This window comes from Pan paniscus, chromosome 7, assembly GCF_029289425.2.
Source record: "Pan paniscus chromosome 7, NHGRI_mPanPan1-v2.0_pri, whole genome shotgun sequence".
Taxonomy (NCBI): domain Eukaryota; kingdom Metazoa; phylum Chordata; class Mammalia; order Primates; family Hominidae; genus Pan; species Pan paniscus.
In genome coordinates this window covers 29,610,063-29,632,730 of record NC_073256.2, presented here as the reverse complement: position 1 = coordinate 29,632,730, position 22,668 = coordinate 29,610,063, and the positions used below count along the sequence as shown (strand labels likewise).

Genomic DNA, 22,668 nt, shown 5'->3' with positions numbered 1-22,668 from the left:
TCCGCGATGCGGGGAGTAAGAGCCAGCCCCTCTTGCCCCCCTGGCTCTTAGGACCCCCATCGCACGGGGGTGAGGCGCCCACCGCGATGCGGGGAGTAAGAGCCAGTCCCTCTTGCCCCCCTGGTTTTTAGGATCCGCGGTGGCCTCACAGCCTGTTTATCATATTGTGAGTAATATCATCTCCGCTCTGGAGATTATGAACTGTTTCACAAACCGGTGTACACCCTGGGTATACAGAGATTGTACAACCGTCTGTATTGGGAGTCATATCATCCTCTTCCTCCCTGAATATTAAGAACAGTATCACAGGGGTGTTTCTACTCCCTGGTATATCGGGTGTCATATCCTCCTCTCCCATGTTGCAATTAGAAACAATATCATTGGGGGTGTGTCCACCTTCTGTGATATTGAAAGTAATATCATACTCTTCCCTCCAGGATCATGGGAACAACATCCTTGGTGGTGTCCATGTTCTGCCACATATGTAGTCCTATCACCCACTCCGCCTTGGAATGTTATTAAGGACCATCTCACACAGGGGTGTACACTTCCTGCGATGTTGGGAGTAATAGCATTGTCTTCTTCCGTGAATATTAGGAGCAAAATCACCAGGTGGATGCACACCCAGTGCTATATTGGGAGAAACATCATACTCCACCCCCTGGAGATTATATTCTGATCAATATCACCGGCTCTGTGTACACCTACTGCGATATTGAACGTAATATCATGCTCTCTCCCTCCCTGGACATTAGGAGCAATATCACAGGTGGGTGTACATCTACTGAGGTATTAGGGCGTAATATTAGTATGAATTATACCTCATTTATTATTAACATCAATATGAATGACGGATATTAATATTAATATTAAGAAATAATTGCTAATAAAAAGTTTTCAGACTATTAATATTAATATGAATTATTAGAAGTTAATATTACTGTTTTCTAATGAATAAGATCAATATCAGTTATTAATATCCGGCATCATTAATCATTAATATTAATCATGTATTGTTATGGTTAGTATAACTATTTAACATTAATTATCATTATTATCGGTATTGATTTTAAAAATTATATTATGGGTTATTAGTATTGATAATTATTAATAATTGAGATTATTAATTGTGGTAAGTCGCATTGCGCCATTCCACCCCTCCCTCGGCAGCTCGTTTACGACCCAAAAAAGCTACACAAATGCCCCTGAGAGAGCAGCGGTAGACTGGGATAGATGAGGATGGGCACGTGGTGGAGAGGCGTGTTTTTGGGTACCAGCCCTTCACCTGAGTCGACCTTCTCAACTGGAAAAACAATACACTGCCCTATACCGAAAAGCCACAAGCCCTAATAGATTTGCTCCAAACTGTTATCCAGACCCACAACCACACCTGGGCTGATTGGCACCAGTTGCTCATGTTCCTCTTTAACAGCGAAGAAAGGCGGAGAGTCCTCCAAGCAGCAACTAAGTGGCTAGAGGAACATGCACCAGCTGATTATCAAAACCCCCAAGAGTATGGAAGGACCCAGTTGCCAGGAACCGACCCCCACTTGGACCCACATGAAAGAGAGGATATGCAAAGGCTAAACCGAGACAGGGAAACTCTCTTGGAAGGATTAATGAGGGGAGCTCAGAAGGCCACAAACGTTAACAAGGTCTCTGAGGTCATTCAGGGAAAAGAAGAAAGTCCAGCACAATCCTATGAGAGAGAATTGTGGGAAGCCTATCGTATGTATACTCCCTTTGATCCCGATAGCCCTGAAAATCAGCGCATGATTCCCATGGCTTTAGTCCATCAAAGCGCAGAAGACATGAGAAGAAAACTGCAGAAGCAGGCTGGGCTTGCAGGGATGAATCCATCCCAATTACTAGAAATAGCTAGCCAGGTGTTTGTAAACAGGGATGCAGTAAGCTGTAAGGAAAACGGCAAAGAGAACGGAGGTCAAGCCCGGCGACACGCCGACCTGTGTGTCAGATGCAGCAATCAGAGGGCTCCCCTCCCAAAGAGGCAAGGGAAGGGGGCCCCTGGGAAAGAAACTCAGCTTGGCTGTAAGAGTTTGCAGCATAACCAGTGTGCTTATTGTAAAGAAATAGGACAGTAGAAGAACAAATGCCCTCAGCTCAAAAGAAAACAAGGTGACTCAGAGCAGGAGGCCCCAGACAAGGAGGAAGGGGCCCTGCTCAACCTGGCAGAAGGCTTCTTGGACTGAGGGAGACCGGGCTCAAGCCTCCCAAAGAGCCTCTGGTCAGAATGATGGTCGGGGGTGGAGACATTCACTTTCTTGTAGATAGCGGTGCCGAACATTCGCTAGTAACCGCCCCGGTCGCCCCCTTATCCAAAAAGACTATTGACATCATCGGAGCCACGGGGGTTTCAGCAAAGCAAGCTTTCTGCTTGCGTTGGACTTGTAGTGTAGGAGGACATAAAGTCATTCATCAGTTTTGGTACATGCCTGACTGTCCCTTGACCTTTTCAGGAAGGGACTTGCTCAGCAAGCTGAAAGCCACTATCTCTTTGACAGAGCACGGCTCTTCGCTGCTAAAGTTACCCTGAACGGGAGTCATTATGACCCTTATTGTCCCCCGAGATGAGGAATGGAGACTTTTCTTAACTGAGCCAGGCCAAGAGAGAAGAACAGCTCTGGCTAGCCAGTGGCCAAGAGTACGGGGAGAAGACAACCCTCCAGGATTGGCCAGTTAAGAATGGGGCCCTGCCAGTGAGGCAAAAACAGGAGCCGGTCCCCAGAGAAGCCCTTCAAGGTATCCAGGTCGGTCTCAAGCACGTAAGAACTTTTGGAATGATTGTTCCTTGTCTGTCTCCATGGAACACTCCCCTCCTGCCTGTTCCCAAGCCACGGACCAAGGACTACTGGCCGGTACAGGATTTGCGCTTGCTTCATCAAGCTACACTGACTTTACTTCCAACAGTACCTAACCCGTCCACATTGTTGTGGTTGCCGCCAGCTGAGGACAGCTGGTTCACCTGCTTGGACCTGAAAGACGCTTTCTTTCCTATCAGATTAGCCCCTGAGAGGCAGAAGCTGTTTGCCTTTCAGCGGGCAGATCCGGAGTCAGGTGTCACTACTCAGTACACTTGGACCGGGCTTCCCCAAGGGTTCAAGAACTCCCCCAACATCTTCGGGGAGGCGTGGGATTGAGGCCTTCAGAAGTTTTCCAGCAGAGACCTAGGCTGCGTGCTGCTCCAGTAGGTTGATGACCTTCTACTGGGACACCACACGGCAGTCGGGTGTGCCAAGGGAACAGATGCCCTACACCGGCACCTGGAGGACTGTGGGTAGAAGGTGTCCAAGAAGAAAGCTCAGATCTGCTGACAGCAGGTACGTTACTTGGGATTGACTATCCGCCAGGGGTCAGAACGCAGCCCGGGATCAGCCGGGATCAGAAAGAAAGCAGGTCATTTGCCATCTAGCGGAGCCTAAGATCTGAAGGCAGGTGAGAGAATTCTTAGGAGCTGTGGGGTTTTGTAGACTGTGGATCCCAAACTTTGCAGTATTAGCCAAGCCTTTGTATGCAGTCACAAAGGGGGTGGGGACAGGGAACCTTTGGAATGAGGATCCCAACAACAGCAAGTCTTTCATGAGTTAAAGGAAAAACTTCTGGCAGCCCCAGCCCTGGGGCTACCCGATCTGACAAAGCCTTTTCCATTATATGCATAAGAGAGAAAAGATGGCAGCTGGACTTTGAACCCAAACTGTGGGGCCCCGGCCGAGGCCGGTGGCCTACCTCTCTCAACAACTAGACGGGGTTTCTAAAGGATGACCCCCCTGTTGGAGGGCCTTGGCAGCAACTGCTCTGCTAGTACAAGAAGCAAATAAGCTGACTCTTGGGCAAAGCCTGAACATAAATGCCTCCCGTGCTGTGGTGACTTTAATGAGTACTAAAGGACATCATTGGCTAATGAATGCCAGACTCACCAAGTACCAAACTTTGCTCTGTAAAAATCCCCGTATAACCACTAAAGTTTGTAACACCCTACACCCCACCACATTGCTGCCGGTATCAGAGAGCTCTGTCGAGCCTGATTGTGTAGAAATGTTGTACTCAATTGACTCTAGCAGGCCTGACCTCCGGGACCAGGCTTGGGCATCAGTAGACTGGGAACCATACGTGGATGGGAGCAGCTTCTTCAACCCCCAAGGAGACAGAGGTGCAGGGTATGCAGTGATAACCCTGGAAACTGTTGTTGAAGCCAGATCACTGCCCCAGGCCACATCAGCCCAGAAAGCTGAACTCATTGCTTTCATTGGGGCCTTAGAACTCAATGAGGGTGAGACTGTCAACATTTACACTGATTCTCCGTATGTCTTTTTAACCCTTCAAGTGCATGGAGCGTGATAGAAAGAAAAGGACCTTTTGAACTCTGGGGGAAAAGACAGAAAATATCAACAAGAAATCTTTCAATGATTAGAAGCAGTATGGAAACCCCACAAGGTGGCAGTTATGCATTGCAGAGGACACCAGCGAGCTTCCATCTTGCTGGATTTGGGGAATTCCCGCGCTGACTCAGAGGCTTGAAAAGCAGCATCTGTCCCCGTCTGGGCATCAGTGCACTCTCAAGCACCTGATCTTGGATCTGCTTTTTCTAAAGAAGAAAAGGACTTTCTCCAGGTAGAGGGAAGGACAAGTGATGGAGGAAGGATGGATTCACGTACCAGTTGGGAGAGTAGCTGTGCCATAGCTGCTAGGAGCTGCAGTTATACTGGCTGTGCAAGAAACCACCCATCAAGGTCAGGAGTCACTGGAAAAGTTGTTAGGCCGGTATTGCTACATCTCGCCTTTGTCAGCCCTTGCCAAAACGGTGAGGCAGCAGTGTGTTACTTGCCGACAGCATGATGCGAGGCAAGGTCTAGCCGTTCCGCCCGGCATAGGAGCTTATGGAGCAGCCCCCTTTGAAGGTCTCCAGGTGGACTTCACAGAGATGTCAAAGTGTGGAGGTAACAAGGATGTACTAGTTCCTGGGCGTACCTACTCTGGGTGGGTGGAGGCCTATCCAACACGAACTGAGAAAGCTCATGAAGTAACCCCTGTGCTTCTTCATGATCTGATTCCTAGATTTCGACGGCCTTTAGGGATCGGCTCAGACAACGGGCCTGCGTTTTTGGCTGCCTTGATACAGAAGACGGCAAAGGTATTGGGGATCACACGGAAACTGCATGCTGCCTCCCGGCCTCAGAGTTCCGGAAAGGTGGAGCGGATGAATCGGACTATCAAAAATAGTACTATTGTCTTCCCCGCTGGATATTTAAAACAACACAGCAAGGGGCGTCAAACCAAATGCTAAATTTGAGGGAATGTTATCCTCTCCCCCACTCCCCCAGCCCTGGATATTAGAGACAATAACACAGGGGTGATGTACACCCACTGCTTTATTGGGAGTAATATCATCCTCTCCCTTCTTGGATATTAGGAACAATATCACACTGTGCGTGTAAGCCTGTCACGAAATTCAATGGAATGTCATCCTGCGCCTCCCTGGATATGACGAACAATATCACGGGGGATGTACAACTTCTGAGATATTGGGAGTGATATTATCCTCTCCCCTCTGGAAGTTAGGGACAATATCACAGGGGTAGTGTACACCCTCTGGGATGTTGGGACTAATATCATCCTCCCGCCCACTGGATATTAAAAACCATAGCACAAGGGGCGTGTACACACACTTCGATATCGGTATGAATACCATCCTCTCCCTCTTTGGATATGCGGTGCCATATTTCAGGTGGGGTTTACACCACCTGCAATATTGGAAGTAATATGATTTTCTCCCCCCCTGGATATCAGAAACAATATCACAGGGCGTTGTGAACAACCCCTGAGATATTTGGAGTAATATCATCGTCTCCCCTCACGATTATTAAGAACAATATCGTAGGGGTGGGGGATGTACACCCACTTTCATATTTGATATCATCCTCTTCCCCCCTGGATATTAGGAACAATATCAGGAAGGGTTGTACAGACCCTGCAACCTTTGCTGTCATGGAATTATCTCTCCCCTAGATAATAGGAAAAAATGTCCCTGGGGATGTGAACAGCCCTGGGATATTGAGAGTAGTATCATCCTCTGCCCCGTTGCATATTGGGAACAACATCACGGGTGGGGTGTCCTGCCTCTGTGATATTGGGAGTAAAATTTTCCTCTCTTCCCCTGGACATTAGGAAGGGTATCAGAGGGGGAGGGTGTACATTCCCTGCGATATTCAATGTAATTTTATCCTCTCCCTCCCAGGGTATTCAGAACAATATTACAGGAGGGGTGTACACCCTCTGCGATATTGAGAGTCATATCATCCTCTTTCGCTCTGGATGTTACGAACAATATGATAGGGTTGTGTACACCCCCTGCGATATTGGGAGTAAGATCATCCTCTCCCCCCAGGAAATGACTAACAAGGTCACGGGGGGGTGTACTCCCCCTGCGATATTGGGAGTAATGTCGTCCTCCCCAACCCTGGATGTTAGCAATGAGATCACAGAGGGGCTGTACACACCCTGCGACATTGGAAGTAACATGATCCTCTCCCCACCTGGATACTGGGAAAGATACCACAGCGCGGGTATACGTTTCCTACACTGGTGGGAGTAATATCATTCTTTTCCTTTCTGGATATTAGGAAGAATATCACAGGGGTGCTGTACAATTACTTCCATATTGGGAGTAATATCATCCTCTATTTTCCTGGATATTGGGCACAAAAACACAAAAGGGTGTACAACCCCTGCGATATTGGGAGTAATAGCATACTCTCCTTCCCTGCATGTTAGAAAACAATATCATCAGGGCTGAACACCCCCCGCGATAATGGGAGTCATGGTTACTCTTTCACAGGCCATTTGGAACCATATCACAGGGGGTGTTTACAAACAGGGGTGGTGTACACCCCCTGTGAAATTGGGAGTAACATCATTCTCTCCACCTCCAGATACTAAGAACAATATCCCGGCGGGAGGTGGTACAGCCCCAGTGATATTGCGAATAATGTCATCCTCTCCTTCCCTGGATATTAGGAACAATATCACAGGCGGGTGTACACCTTCTGTGATATTGGAAGCAATATCATCCTCTCACCCGCGGGATATTAGAAAAAAAATCACTCACGGTGTACACCCACTGTGATATGAGGAGTAATATCTTCCTAGGGTATTACGAATAATTTCACAGTCCGTACACACATGGTGTACACTCACTGTGATATTAGGAGTAATATCTACCTGCTAGATAACAAATAACATAGCAGGGTGTACACCCACTTTGATATTAGCTGTAATATTTTTCTAAGTTGTTACAAATAAGATCACATTGTGTACCAACATGGTGTACACTCACTGTGATATCAGGAGTCGTATCTCTGTGATATATTATGAATAATATCACAGGGTGCACACCCACTGTATTATTAGGAGTAAGATCTCTGTAGGATATTACAATTAAGATCACAGGGTGTAGAGCCACCGTGATATTAGGAGCAATATCTTTCTAGGATATTACAAATAATATCACAGGGTGTACGCCCACTCTACTGTCAGGAGCAATATCACCCTAGGATATCAAAAATCCCATCACAGGGTGTCCAATTTCCGCCTTCCAGGTTCTAAGGGATTCTCCAGCTTCAGCATCCCGAGTAGCGAGGGTTACCCGCCACCACGCCCGGCTATTTTTTTTTTTTTTTTTTTTCACTGGAGATGGGGTTTCACCACGTTGGCCAGGCTGGTCTGGAACTCCTAACCTCCGGTGATCCATCAGCCTCGGCCACCCAAAGTGCTGGGATTACAGGTGTGAGCCATGGTGCTGGGCCAAGAGTTATAGATTTTATTCATTTGGAAACACAGCTCCCATTTTTGAGTGTGCGTGTCCTTTTATGAAGAAATGATGTCAGAAAACCGAAAGATGATAATAAATATGAAAACTAACAGGCATGTGAAAAGGTCTTCCGATTGAGAATTATAAGGTTCGATTTCGTTTCCAGATAATGGGGTCCTAGCCCTTGTGTCGTCCTTTTACATATTCTACATCAATGGAAGTTGTAGCACCGTGTCAGAATAAAGTAGAGTGTATTTCACGGTTTCTTAATTTCTTTCAATTAGACTGAGATCTTTTTCTGAAAGAGAGAAGGACATTGTCATTGCATTGTATTTTTTCTGAAAAGAGTAGGCCATATTTTACTGAGATCACGGATTTGTTATATATGACGTTTTGGTCTTCTAATATTCTCCAGTGGATATTCTCTAAAGTAGTATGTACAGAAAGCCTTGAATAGCAAAAACGTAAATCACGTAATAATTCTGAGATTTTGGAATTGTCACAACTGAGAATCATTGCTGGCGGTGTATGGCCCACAAATGTGAAGATGTTCCTTGTGAATTGCTTGCATCTAGCATTAAGGGCTCGTTTTTATCTTTTATTTTTCCAATCCTCTTTCCTTCTCAAGGTGTCCAAGACACACAGGGCCACGGAATCTCACAGGTGTCTGAGAATTCCTCCTCCTGGGACTCTCAGAGGATCCAGAACTGCAGCCAGTCCTCGCTTTGCTGTCCCTGTCCCTGTCCATGTATCTGGTCACGGTGCTGAGGAACCTGCTAAGCATCCCGACTGTCAGCTCTGACTCCCCCCTCCACACCCCCACGTAACTCTTCCTCTCCAACCTGTGCTGGGCTGACATGGGTTTCACCTCGGCCACGGTTCCCAAGATGATTGTGGACATGCAGTCACATAGCAAAGTCATCTCTCATGCGGGCTGCCTGACATAGATGTATTTCTTGGTCATTTTTGCATGTATAGAAGGCATGCTCCTGACTTTGATGGCCTATGACTGCTTTGTAGCCATCTGTCGCCCTCTGCACTATCCAGTCATCGTGAATCCTCACCTCTGTGTCTTCTTCATTTTGGTGTCCTTTTTCCTTAGCCTGTTGGATTCCCAGCTGCATAGTTGGATTGGGTTACAATTCACCATTATCAAGACTGTGGAAATCTCTCATTTTGTCTGTGACCCCTCTCAACTTCTCAAACTTGCTTGTTCTGACAGCGTCATCAATAGCATTTTCATATATTTCGATAGTACTATGTTTGGTTTTCTTCCCATTTCAGGGATCCTTTTGTCTTACTATAAAATTGTCCCCTCCATTCTAAGGATTTCATCGTCAGATGGGAAGTATAAAGCTTTCTTCACCTGTGGCTCTCACCTAGCAGTTGTTTGCTGATTTTATGGAACAGGCATTGGCGTGTACCTGGCTTCAGCTGTGTCACCACCCCCCAGGAATGGTGTGGTGGCGTCAGTGATGTAGGCTGTGGTCACCCCCATGCTGAACATTTTCATCTACAGCCTGAGAAACAGGGACATACAAACTGCCCTGCGGAGGCTGCGCAGCAGAATAGTGGAATCTCATGATCTGTTCCATCCTTTTTCTTGTGTGGGTGAGAAAGGGCAACCACATTAAATCTCTACATCTGCAAATCCTGCCCCTTAGTCACATTATTTTTGTGGCTTGATGGATTTTATTCCTTTCTGCATTTCCTTTGTGAATATTGCTTTCTTCGTTATGCCTTTAACTGGAATGGGTGAGGATTCTGGGATCCTTGGTTTAGCAGAAACCTCATGACAGAATCCTCTATACCTAGGCGGCCTCTATTACTTTCTGAGCAATAACACTGTCATCCAGGTGGAATCACTACCATCTTTTTATATACACGAAGTCCTCACTTCGTTTTGGAATTCCCTGAAAACTGACTTTATGGAAACAATGTACAGGAGGTCCTCCAACAGCATTGGCTGTTCAAAGTCGTGTAGTTATACAGTGGAAGAAACATAAGTGGTTTCACTATACATAATTTTGCTTCAAGGTGAAGTTTCCAAGAGACTTTCAAAGATGTTAAGTGAGGACATACTGTATATCAAATTCATGTCCTCTTCCACAGTTCATGTGGAATTTCTTTATAAACTGCTTCCAGAGAATCTATTTAGGCAGGTTCTGTGTAGAGATCCATGTCGCCGTTCCTCAATCTTGGCTTTGAGTCAAATCACCTGGGGAGCTTAGAAATGATGAGGCCTGGGTCTCAATACCTGAAATTCTCATTTCCTTGCATCTGTGTGAGTATGTGGATTTTTTTTTTTTTTAAAGCACCAGAGGTGGTTCCAATGATGAAGTTTTTAGAGGCATCAAGCTCCAATGAGTAAGAACAGAAATTAATTGTAATATGATTTCTTCAATTATTATCTTCAAATGCGTTGTCCATCAACACCATACAAATGTTTATTATGCGGTTTTTTCTTACCATTTCGCATTTTCAATTTATTTATTTTCCTTTTTTTTGAGTCAGAGTTTCACTCTTGTTGCCCAGGCTGAAGTTCAATGGCACGGTCTCGGCTCACTGCAACCTCTGCCTCCCGTATTCAAGAAATTCTCCTGACTCAGCCTTCCAAGGAGCGGGGATTACAGGCATGCGCTACCATGCCTAATTTTTTTTTTTTTTTTTTGTATTGTTAATAGAGACAGTTTTTCTCCATTTTGGTCAGACTGGTCCAGAACTCCCGACCTCAGATGATCCGCCAGCTTCCGCCTCCCAAAGTGCTGGGATTACAGGCATGAGTGACCGTGCCCAGCCACCACTTAGCATTTACATTTTACAATTGTTGAAGTTATAGATTTATACACACATTTATTGCTGCTTTGTATACACTTGCATATACATAAGATGGGAAATAGAAAAGAATAAAATGGGCACAGTATCCCTGAAGTTTCACATTCCGAGACATTTTAAAAATATTTGCTCTTCAGAAATTTGTTTCAATGAAGAAACTGTGGTATACACATCCAATGAAGTATTATTCAGCCTAAAGAGGAAGAAACTCCTCTCCGCTGCCAAAAAAATGGATGTAGGAAGAAAAAAGGAAACCTTGGCCAGGTGTGGTGGCTCAGGCCTGTAATCCCAGCACTCTGGGAGGCCGAGTCGCATGGATCACCTGAGTCCAGGAGTTCGAGACCCGCCTGGCCAACATGGTGAAACCCCATCTCTATGGAAAACACAAACAATGAGCCGGGCGTGGTGACGCTTGCCTCTAGTCTCAGCTACTCGGAGGGCTGAGGCCCAAGAAAAGCTTGAACTCGGGAGGCGGTGCTTGTAGTGAGCCCGGATTGTGCCTGTGTACTCCAACCTCGGCAACAGAAAGAGACTCCATCACACAACTACACACAAAAGGAATCTCAGGAGGGTGGAGAGTATAAAGGTGGCTAGCAGACGCTAGGAAGAAAAGGGGTGGGATGGGGAATGAAGATAAGTGGATAATTAGGTCCCGAAATACAGAAAGATGGAATAAGTGAGTTCTAGTGTTTGATAGTACTGTATGAAACTTTTAGTTCACAAGAATTGCTTGCATATTTCCAGATGCTTTGGTAAGAAACTTCCTAACTTTCTCATTATGATGGTTTTTAAGCTCTTCTCTTTCTGCTCTTGAAATCATGCTGGTTTTTTGTTTTTTGTTTTGAGATGGAGTTGCGCTCTTGTTGCCCAGGCTGGAGTGTCATGGTGCAATCTTGGCTCACCGCAATCTCTGCCTCCTGGGTTCAAGCGATTCTCCTGCCTCCACCTCCCGAGTAGCTGGGATTACAGGCATGCGCCAGCACGCCCAGCTAATGTTGTATTTCTAGTAGAGACGGGGGTTTCTCCCTGTCTGTCAGGCTGGTCTTCAACTCCTCACCTCAGGTGATTCGCCCGCCTCGGCCTCCCAAAGTGCTGGGATTACAAGCCTGAGCGACCGCGACCAGCCCATGCTGTATCCTTATCTGTTGTCTGTTGTTGTTTGTTTGTTTTGGAGCCCAGAAATAACTTCTCACCTATATGTTCACATGATTTTTCACATGAGTGCTAAGAAAGCTGATTGGTGGAAAAGCAGCCTTTTCAAGAAATGATGTTGGAGAAACTTGAGTTCTACATGCAGAAGAATGAAGGTGGACTCTATGTCACACCAGGTGCAAAAATTAACACAAACTGGAACAGAGACCTCACCCCAAGCGCTAAAAGTATGATACACCTAAAATAAAACACTGGCCACGCTTTCATGACAGCAGATTGGGCAATGTTCCCTGGGATATGACACCAAAAGCATAGGCAACAAAAGAAAATTAGATTCCTTGGATTACATCTAAATGACAGACACTTTTGTGCAGCAAAAAACACTGCAAACTGAGGGAAAAGATTACCCATGGATTAGGAAAAATATTTGCAAAGCATATATCTGAAAACAGGCTGATATCCATCATATGTAAAGAACAGCTAGAACTAAACAACAAGAAACCCAAAGCATCCCATCAACAATGGTCAGAAGACTCGAGTAGACGTGTCCCTAAAGAAGATATCGCAATGGCCAATAAGCATCTAAAATGATGTTCAAAATCACTCATCATAGGGAAGCACAAATCAAACCAAGAATGTGATACCACACATTAGGATGGATATGATAAACAAACAGGCATTGGTGAGACTAGAGGGAAGTAGGAATGCTCGAATCTGATCGGAGGGAATGTAAAACCGTGAAGGAACGGGGAAAATAGTATGGCGTCTACTGGAAAAATTAGAAACAGAATGATCAGATGTTCCCACAGTTGCATTTGTGGGTACCTACTAAAAAGAATTAGAAGCCAGGAGTGGAAGACAGATTTGTGTACACCCATATTCATAGCAGCATTATTCACAACAGCCAAAATGTGGAAGCAACCCAAGGGTTCGTGGACAGATGAATGAAAAAGCACACTGCAGTTCCTTCATACAATGGAAGACTATTCAGCCTTCAAAAGGCAGGCATTTCTGGCCGGTGCGGTGGCTCACGCCTGTAATCGCAGCGTCTTGGAAGACCGAGATGGGCGGATCACCTGAGGTCGGGAATTCAAGACCAGCCTGGCCATCTTGGGGAAACCCTGTCTCTACTTACAATGCAAAAAATGAGACGAGCGTGGTGGCGTGTGCCTATATTCCCAACTACTCGGGAGGCTGAGGCACAAGAATAGCTGGAACCCGGGAGGCGGAGGTTGCAGTGAGCCCAGATTGTGCCACTGCACTCCAGCCTGTGCGACAGAGTGAGACTCCATGGAAACACAAAACAAAACAAGGTCAAACGAACAAACAAAAAACAAAACAAAAAAAAACAGACAGGCACTTCTGACGCAGGCCGCAACATGGATGAACCTTGAAGACATTATCGTCAGTGAAATAAATAAATCCCAAAAGGATAAACAGGTCCACGTTCAGTGGCTCATCCCTGTAACCCCAGCACTTTGGGAGGTTGAGCCAGGCGGATCACTTCAGGTCAGGAGTTCGAGACCAGCCTGGCCAATATGGTGAAAGCTCGTCTCTATTAAAAATCCAAAAATTAGCTGGGCGTGCTGGCGCATGCCTGTAATCCCAGCTACTCGGGAGACTGAGACACAAGAATCGCTTGAACCTACGATGTGGCGATTGCAGTGAGGTGACATCACGCCACTGCACTCCAGCCTGGGTGACAGAGAAAGACTCTGTCTCCAAAACAAAAAAAAATAAACACGGTATGATTCCACTTTTCTATGAAGTGTCTAAAGTAGTTAAACTCATAGAGTTGCAAACTAGAAAGGTGGCCCCCAGGGGTGAGCGAGAGAGAGGAATGGAGAGGTTGGTGAATGGGTGGAATTTCCATTTTGAAAGATAAAACTGAGACGATGGCGGTGATGGTTGCTAAACAATGTGAATGTACTTAATGTCATTAAACTTTAAACTGAAAAAGAGTGGAAATTGTAAATGTTTATACTGGCCATTCTATATGAACTAATATATATTTATAATTTTTAATATTTTTACGTGGTATATTTTCCGATAATAAAAGATGAAAATTAAAGCAATTGGACCTTTAAAAAGAAAAGAAAGAAGCGAAGAATACACACCAGCTTTCTCCTGATTAGAGGAAGAGCCCCAATGCTTCTATGGACACTCACTTTCCTCTTCTCCTGCTTGCAATATTATGAGGAAATCCTTAGAGGTTGGGGAACTTGGGCGACTTTGGCTAATGAGGAGCTCTGTGCCTTGAGACCCCCATGCCACAGAATGGTAAATAGTCATTCTGTGCCTCCAGCCCTGCAGTGTGAGGTTCCAGTCCTGTGGGCTCCACTCCCGTCACCTGTATCAGGAGACTCACGTCTCACCGTGTCTTCTTGCCCACTTGAGGACGGAGTCTGAGCCTCCATGGTGCACCACACAGAGAGGACAGTGGACCTGTTCTCCGTGGTCATGGCCCAGCAGAGGGGAAGGGCAGTTCAGTGAGTGTAGGGAAAAGAAAGAGAGATCAGACTCTTACTATGTCTACGTAGAAAGGAAAGACATAAGAGACTCCATTTGGAGAAAGACCTGTACTTTCAACAATTGCTTTGCTGAGATGTTGTTAATCTGTAGCTTTGCCCCAGCCACTTTGACCCAACCTGAAGCTCACAAAAACATGTGTTGCATGAAATCAAGGTTTAAGGGATCTAGGGCTGTGCAGGACGTGCCTTGTTAACAAGCAGTACTCCTGGTAAAAGTCATCGCCATTCTCTAGTCTCAATAAACCAGGGGCGCGATACACTGTGGAAAGCCGCAAGGAGCCCTGCCCTTGAAAGCGGCATATTGTCCAAGGTTTCTCCCCATGTGATAGTCTGAAAAGTGGCCTCGTGGGAGGAGAAAGACCTGACTGTCCCCGAGCCCGAGCCCCGTAAAGGGTCTGTGCTGAGGTGGATTAGTCAAAGAGGAAAGCCTCTTGCAGTTGAGAGAGAGGAAGGCCACTGTCTCCCGCCTGCCCCTGGGAACTGAAAGTCTCGGTATAAAACCCGATTGTACATTTGTTCAATTCTGAGACGGGGGAAAAACCGCCCTATAGTGGGAGGTGAGACAGGTTTGCAGCAATGCTGCCTTGTTATTCTTTACTCCACTGAGATGTTTGGGTGGAGAGAAACATAAATCTGACTTACGTACACGTCCAGTCATAGTACCTTCCCGTGAACTTCATTATGACATAGATTCTATTGCTCACATGTTGGTTGCTGACCTTCTCCTTATTATCACCCTCCCCTCCTACTACATTCCTTTTTGCTAAAATAATAAAAATAATAATCAGTAAAAACTGAGGGAACTCAGAGGCCGGTGCAATTGCAGATCCTTGGTATGCTGAACGCCAGTCCCCTGGGCTCACTGTTGTTTATACTTTGTCTCTGTGTCTTATTTCTTTCCTCAGTCTCTCATTCCACCCGACTAGAAATACTCACAGGTGTGGAGGCGCAGGCCACCCATTCAAGTGAGTGCTGAGGGACGGTCGGGAGCCTTGTTTGGTTTCCTCATCCTCAGGACAAACAGGAGAGTGCGGTGGGCAGATGGGAGGAGACCAATGTGCAAACTGTCCGCTCAGCAGACTGTGGAGTTTCTGTTCTTGGTTGTGCTGGGGGTCTCAGAAATCTTATACAAAATTTTGCTTTCCTCCCCCACTGGTTGTCCTTTTCATAGACATCTCACCCATGATAGCAGGGAATCAGTCCCTCTAAACCATTCCCTAACAACAACAAAAAGATTATGAAGGTGATGATGAGGATAAAGAGGATGATGACAGACACCATGGCATCATGAACCCTTACTGAGGGCTTCCTAAAGGCCAGGCTCTGAGCTCTGTGCTCTATGCAGCTTGTTTCATTTCATCTGCATAGTCTCCACATTATTGGTGCACATTTCAGGATGATTTTACAGACTAGAAAAGGAGCAACGCCTTTTCATATAACTCGTACTAGATCATGAAGTCAAAAAGGGTGAAGTCCAATTAGAACCAGGCAATCTAGGTCCAGACACATGGCATTTGGCCAGTCCTCTCCCTTCAACCAACCTGCCCTCTCAAATCCTCGTCACTCAGGCGGATGCCCCTGCTCACTGTGCCCTTCCCTTTGGGGGTTCCTTGGAGACCACAGCTAGACCAATGGGTGCCACAATCACTGTGTCAAGTGTGGAAAGGGCAGCTGAGATCACATCGACGATTCCAGAAAGAATTGGCACAGGATCATTCGGGACGCATCACTCCCTTGCCCCTGTTCCTGGCTTTCCGTACAGCTCTCGACTTCCTCAAAGGAGTCATCAGTTCGGAGTTTGGCTTCCATTCCTATTGAGGAAGCTGGAAAGCGTTTCAAAAATGCTCCTCCGATGTGCCTGTGGTTAAGACCTCTGAGCTCTGCTTAAAACTTTTGGAAGCTGGGAGCGGTGGCTCACGCCTGTAATCCCAGCGCTTTGGGAGGCTGAGGCATGCGAATCACAAGGTCAGGAATTCGAGACCAGCCTGGCCAACATGGTGAAACTACGTCTCTACTCAAAATAGAAAAAAATGAGCCAGACGTAGTCGGGGGCGCCTGTCATCTCAGCTACTTGGCAGGCTGAGGCAGGAGAATAGCTTGAACCTGGGATGCAGAGGTTGCGGTGAGCCGAGATCACTCCACTGCACTCCAGCCTGGGCAACGGAACGAGACACCATCTCAAAACATCAAAAAGAAAAACAAAAGCCAAAAAAAACCACAACTTTTTGAAAGTTGGAAGACCAGGAAGTATAGTACCCGGGACTTCGAGTCTGGCCATGAATTTTGAATACCACCCTTTCTACTTCTCTGTATGGCAAAGGGTGAGATGTCCATCCTCTGAGACTCAGCACTCTCATCTGACTTGATTTCCAGTTGATCCGATGGAAGTGAGTGATGATTAAGCTGATCGTGGGTGCCCGCTACGTGATCCCTAGGTGACGGATGCGTAAAGTAAAGGCAAAGTGAATTTTAGATACATTCCTTAAGATTTTCAGCTTCAACTCCACACAATTCAACGGAAATATCCCGTGACCTGAAGTTCTGCTTTCCCTGCATTCCAGACATGACATTTTATTTTGTCCTTCTCTCAGTAAGGACTGAGTATTGGGAGAGGAACAAGTGATTCTCTTTGGTTTCTGATTTCCCAGAGCCTATATCGTGCTTGGCACACAGGAGACAGCAAAAGTCAAATATATGTGAAGGATTGAATTGACACTTCCTTGCTTCACCAAAATTGGCTGTCATCAGCGTGACTTTGACTTACTTGATTCTTTTTTTTTTTTTTTTAACACGGAGTTTTGCTCTCGTTGCCCAGGCTGGCGTGCAGTGGTGTGATTTCGGCTCACCGTAGTCTCTGCCTCCCAGGTTCAAGCCATTCTCCCGCCTCAGCCTCCCGAGTAGCTGGGACTATAGGTGCGCGCCGCCATACCGGGCAACGTTTTTGTATTTTTAGTAGAAGCGGGGTTTCACCATGTTGGCCAGGATGGTCTTGATCTCCTGACCCCGTGATCCGCCCTCCTCGGCCTCCCAAAGTGCTTGGATTACCGGCGTGAGCCACCGCATCCGGCCAAACTTTCTGATGAAAACTCTAAGTCCACCGAAGCTAAGGACAGGAGTTAGAGCTTCCATGAATTTTAAAACAAGACCCACCGATTTGAGTAAGCAATTACTCTCTCCAAGGAGAAAAGTCCGAAAACACAATGATGAAATCACTAGGACCTAACTGGCATGTAGAACTATTTTCTGCTTATGAGCTATCAACTTTCATTTCATTTCCAGATGGCATGGTCTCAGCTGTTATACAGTGTTTACAAATGTTGTAAATCAAGGGAATTTGTATCAATCTAGTAGAATAAATAAAATATTTGAGTTCTTAATTTCCTTTAATTAGGATAACCTTTTTCTTAAAGTGAAGACAATGGTTTTATTACATCTTTTCCTTCGGAAAAGATAGGCTGTATTTTCTAGCAATTACGAATTTGTTATATATGATGATCTGGTTCTTGGAACGTTCTTGAAGCTAGTGTCTCTAAGGCAGGTGTTTATAGCAAGACGTGAATAACACAGCAATCGATGTTGAAAGCATTATAAGGCAATTGAGTTTGTCAGAACTACAAAATATTGCTGAGTGTGGATTGCTCTGAAATCTGAAAACATTACTTGTGAATTGCTTCTATCCAAAATGCAGACACAATGCTGGGTATTGGTTTACTTGTTTCCGATTTTTCAACCCTCTCTTCCAGGCAAAAGAGGGTTGTATCCAAACGATACAGACCCACAGAGTCGAACAGATGTCTCTATATTCCTCCTCCTCGAACTCTCAGAGGATACAGAACTGTAGCCGGTTGTCGCTGGGCTGTTCCTGTCCATGTGCCTGGTCACGGTGCTGGGGAACCTGCTCATCATCCTGGCCGTCAGCCCTGACTCCCACCTCCACACCCCCATGTACTTCTTCCTCTCCAACCTGTCCTTGCCTGACATCGGTTTCACCTCCACCACCGTCCCCAAGATGATAGTGGACATCCAGTCTCACAGCAGAGTCATCTCCTATGCAGGCTGCCTGACTCAGATGTCTCTCTTTGCCATTTTTGGAGGCATGGAAGAGAGACATGCTCCTGAGTGTGATGGCCTATGGCCGGTTTGTAGCCATCTGTCACCCTCCATATCGTTCAGCCATCTTGAACCCATGTTTCTGTGGCTTCGTAAATTTGTTGTCCTTGTTTTTTTTTCTTTTTTTTCCCCCTCAGGCTTTTAGACTCCCAGCTGCACAACTTGATTGCCTTACAAATGACCTGCTTCAAGGATGTGGAAATTCCTAATTTCTTCTGGGAACCTTCTCAACTCCCCCATCTTGCATGTTGTGACACCTTCACCAGGAACATCAACCTGTATTTCCCTGCTGCCGTATTTGGTTTTCTTCCCATCTCGGGGAGCCTTTTCTCTTACTGTAAAATTGTTTCCTCCATTCTGAGGGTTTCCTCATCAGGTGGGAAGTAGAAACCTTCTCCACCTGTGGGTCTCACCTGTCAGTTGTTTGCTGATTTTATGGAAGAGGCGTTGGAGGGTACCTCGGTTCAGATGTGTCATCTTCCCCGAGAAAAGGCGCAGTGGCCTCAGTGATGTACACGGTGGTCACTCCCATGCTGAACGCCTTCATCTACAGCCTGAGAAACAGGGATATTAAAAGTGTCCGGCGGCGGCAGCACGGCTGCACAGTCTCATCTCAATATCTTCTTATCTGTTCCATTCCTTTTGTAGGGTGGGTTAAAGAAGGCAGCAAGGTCAAATAAGAATGATATCACAGGGTGAATACCCACTGTGACATTACGAGTGATACCTCCCTAGGATGTAAAAAATACTGTCACAGAGTACACACACATGGGTTACACCCGCGGTGATATTAGAAGCACTATCTCCCTTAAATATAATGAAAAAATCACAGGGTGTGCACACTGTGTGATATGACGAGTCATATTTACCCTGGATATCACGACTCATATCAAGGGTGTACACACACCGGGTACACGCACTGTAATATCAGGAGTTGCATCTCCCTAGGATATTACGAAGAATATCACAGGGTATACACTATGTGTGAACATCCACTGTGATATTTGAAGTCATATCTCTCCATGAGATTACAAATAATATCAAAGTGTGTACACCCCTGTGACATATGAGGAGTAACATCCTTCTAGGGTATTGCAGATAACATCACAAGGTGTACACCTTCTGTGACCTTTTGCACACACTTTGTGCCATTCAAGGAAACATCTCCCTAGGATATTACGAATAATGACACAGGCAGTTGACACACATGCTGTACATCTCCTGTGCCATCAGGAGTAATATTCCCCTAGGATATTACGAATAATATCACAGCAGGTGTACACATATGGTGTTCACCCCATGTGACATTAGGAGGAAAATGCCCCTAGGATATTAGGAATAGTATCACAGGCGTTGAATACGCATGATATACACCCCCGGTGACATTGAAAGTAACATCCCTCTAGGATATTACGAATAATATCACAGGGAGTACACCCCGTGTGACATTAGGAGTAACATCCCCCGAGGATATAACGAATAATATCAGGGGGCATACATACATTGTCACCTTAGTGGTAACATCTCTTTAGGATATTACCAATAATATCACAGGATGTCCACTGACCGTGATATTAGGAGTCCCATTTTCCTAGGATGTTATGGATAATATCACAGGAGGTGTTCACACACAATATGTACACCATGTGTGTACACCCAATGTGATATGTGAAGTCATATGTCCCTAGGATCTTATGAATATTATCAAAGGGTGTACACCCCATGTGACATTTAAAGTAACATCCCTTTTGGATATTCCGAATGCTATCACAGGCTGTGATATTAGGAGTGTGATATTAGCAGTAACCTCTTCCTAGGATAACCCATGTGATATTAGGAGTAGCCCCTTCCTAGGATATTACGAATAACATCACAGGGTGTACAACCCTGTGACTTTAAAAGTAACACCCCCCTAGAATATTACAATAATATAACAGGGTGTACAACCCCTGTGACATTACGAGTAACATCTCCCTAGGATATTTCAAATGATGTCACTGGGGTCACACCCTCTGTGATATTAGCAGCAACATCTTTCTAGGAGGTTACGAATGATATCACAAGGTGTGCACTCACTGTGATATTAGAAAGAATATCTCCCTAGGATATAAGCTATCACATCACAGAGTGTACACACATAGTGTACACCCACTGTGTTATTAGAAGCAATATCTCCCTATGATATTATGAAAAATAGCACAGGTTGTACCCTCTGTGGGATAGTAGAAGTAATGTTTACCATGGACATTACAAATAATATCACAGAATGTACACACATGGAGTACACCCACTGTGATATTAGGAGTTATATCTCTCTAAGATATTACAAATAATATCCCAGTGGGTGTAGCCCATGTGTGAACACCCACTGTGATCATTAAAGTAATATCTCTCTATAAGATTACAAATAATATCGAAGGCTCTACACCCCCTGTGACATTAGGAGTAACATCCCCCTACAATATTGGGAGCAATATCAAACGGTGTACACCCCTGTAACGTTAGGGGTAACATCCCTCCCAGAATATTACTCATAATATCACAAGGTGTACACACATTGTGACATTAGTAGTAATATCCAGCTAGCGTATTTTCAATAATATCACAGAAGGAACACACCTGTGACATTAAGAGTGACATCGCCCTAGAATAGTAAGAATACTATCACAGGGTGTACACCTCCTGTGATATTAGGAGAATCATCTCACCAGAATATTACGAATAATGTCACAGGGTGTTATCTTCTGTGACATTAGGAGTATAGACCCCTGGGAAATTATGAATACTATCACAGGCTGTACACCCCTGTGACATTAGGAGTAACACCCTTCTAGAATATCATGAATAATATCACAATGTGTACACCCCCTGTGTCATTAACAGTACAAATCCCCTAGGATATTATGAAATAGAACACAGGGAGCACACACCGAGTGACATTAGAAGTCACATCCCCCAAGGATATAACGAATAATATCAGAGAATGTACATGCATTGGGACATAAGTAGTCACATCTCTTTCGGATAATACGAACAGTATCAAAGGGTGTACACGCATGGTGAAATTAGTAGTGAACTACCGCTGGGATATTACGAATTTTATGACAGGGTCTACACGCCCTGTGACAATAGTAGTCACGTATTACTAGAATATGACGAAGAATATTAAAGTGTGTACAGGACCTGTGATTTAGGAGGAATATTTCTATAGAAGATTACACGTAATATCACTGGGTGTACACCCCGTGTAACGTTAGGAGTCACATCACACAAAACTATAACGAATACTTTCACAAGGTGAGCAACATCTGTGATAATAAAAGAAACATTTCCCTGGAGTATGAGGATAATATCACAGAGCGTACATCCTCGGTGATATGAGGAGTGACATCTTATGAGGGTAATACGTGTAATTTGACAAGGTGCAAAAACCCTGTGACATAAGGAGTGACATCCCTTCAGGATATTCCGAATCATGCCAAAGGGAAAATACTCCATGTGACAATAAAATCAACCTCCCGTTAGGAGATTAAGAATAATAGCACAATAGGTACACACATTGTGACATTATTATTAACGTTTCGCAAGGGTATTGCGAATAATATCAGAGTGTGTAGAGGCGTGTGACATCAGGATTCACATTTGGCTACAATATCACGAATAATCTCACAGGGTGTATACCCACTGGGACTTAAACAGCGGCATCGTCCTAGAATATGGAAAATAATGTCCCAGGGTGTTAACCAAGTGTGTCAGTAGAGGAAATACAGGGGCAGAAAGGGAGGAATATCACCCCCTCTCCCCACCCTGGATATTAGGAGCCAAATCGAAGTGGGGCGAGGGCGCCACCCGGCGGTGGCGGAGTAAAATCACCCGCCTTTCCACCCGGATATGACGTTCCACATCACAGGCAGAAGAGCTCCACCCTCGATGCGGGGAGCAATATCACCCCGCTCTCGCCCCTGCATATGATGACCCACCTCGGATGGGGGCGGACGCCCCCGCGATCCGGGGGAGTAACATCAGTCCCCACTCCCCCCATGGATATGACGATACACATTGCAGGGGGGGCGGGCGACCATCCCAAGCCGGGAGTAATATCACCACCCTCTCCCAACCTCGATATGACGATCCAGTTCGAAGGGGGGGCGAGGCGCCCCCCGCGAGGCGGGGAGTAAAGAGCCAGCCCCTCTCGCCCCCCCTGGCTCTTAGGAC

General features: G+C 45.6%; 2 pseudogenes; both read left to right on the top strand.

The window, feature by feature from the left end:
- The first annotated feature begins 6,424 nt into the window (after nucleotides 1-6,424).
- LOC134731041 (putative gustatory receptor clone PTE01) lies at nucleotides 6,425-9,248 on the top strand (annotated as a pseudogene).
- Nucleotides 9,249-15,597: 6,349 nt separating this feature from the next.
- On the top strand, nucleotides 15,598-19,193 carry LOC134731037 (olfactory receptor 7E24-like; annotated as a pseudogene).
- Nucleotides 19,194-22,668: the final 3,475 nt, after the last annotated feature.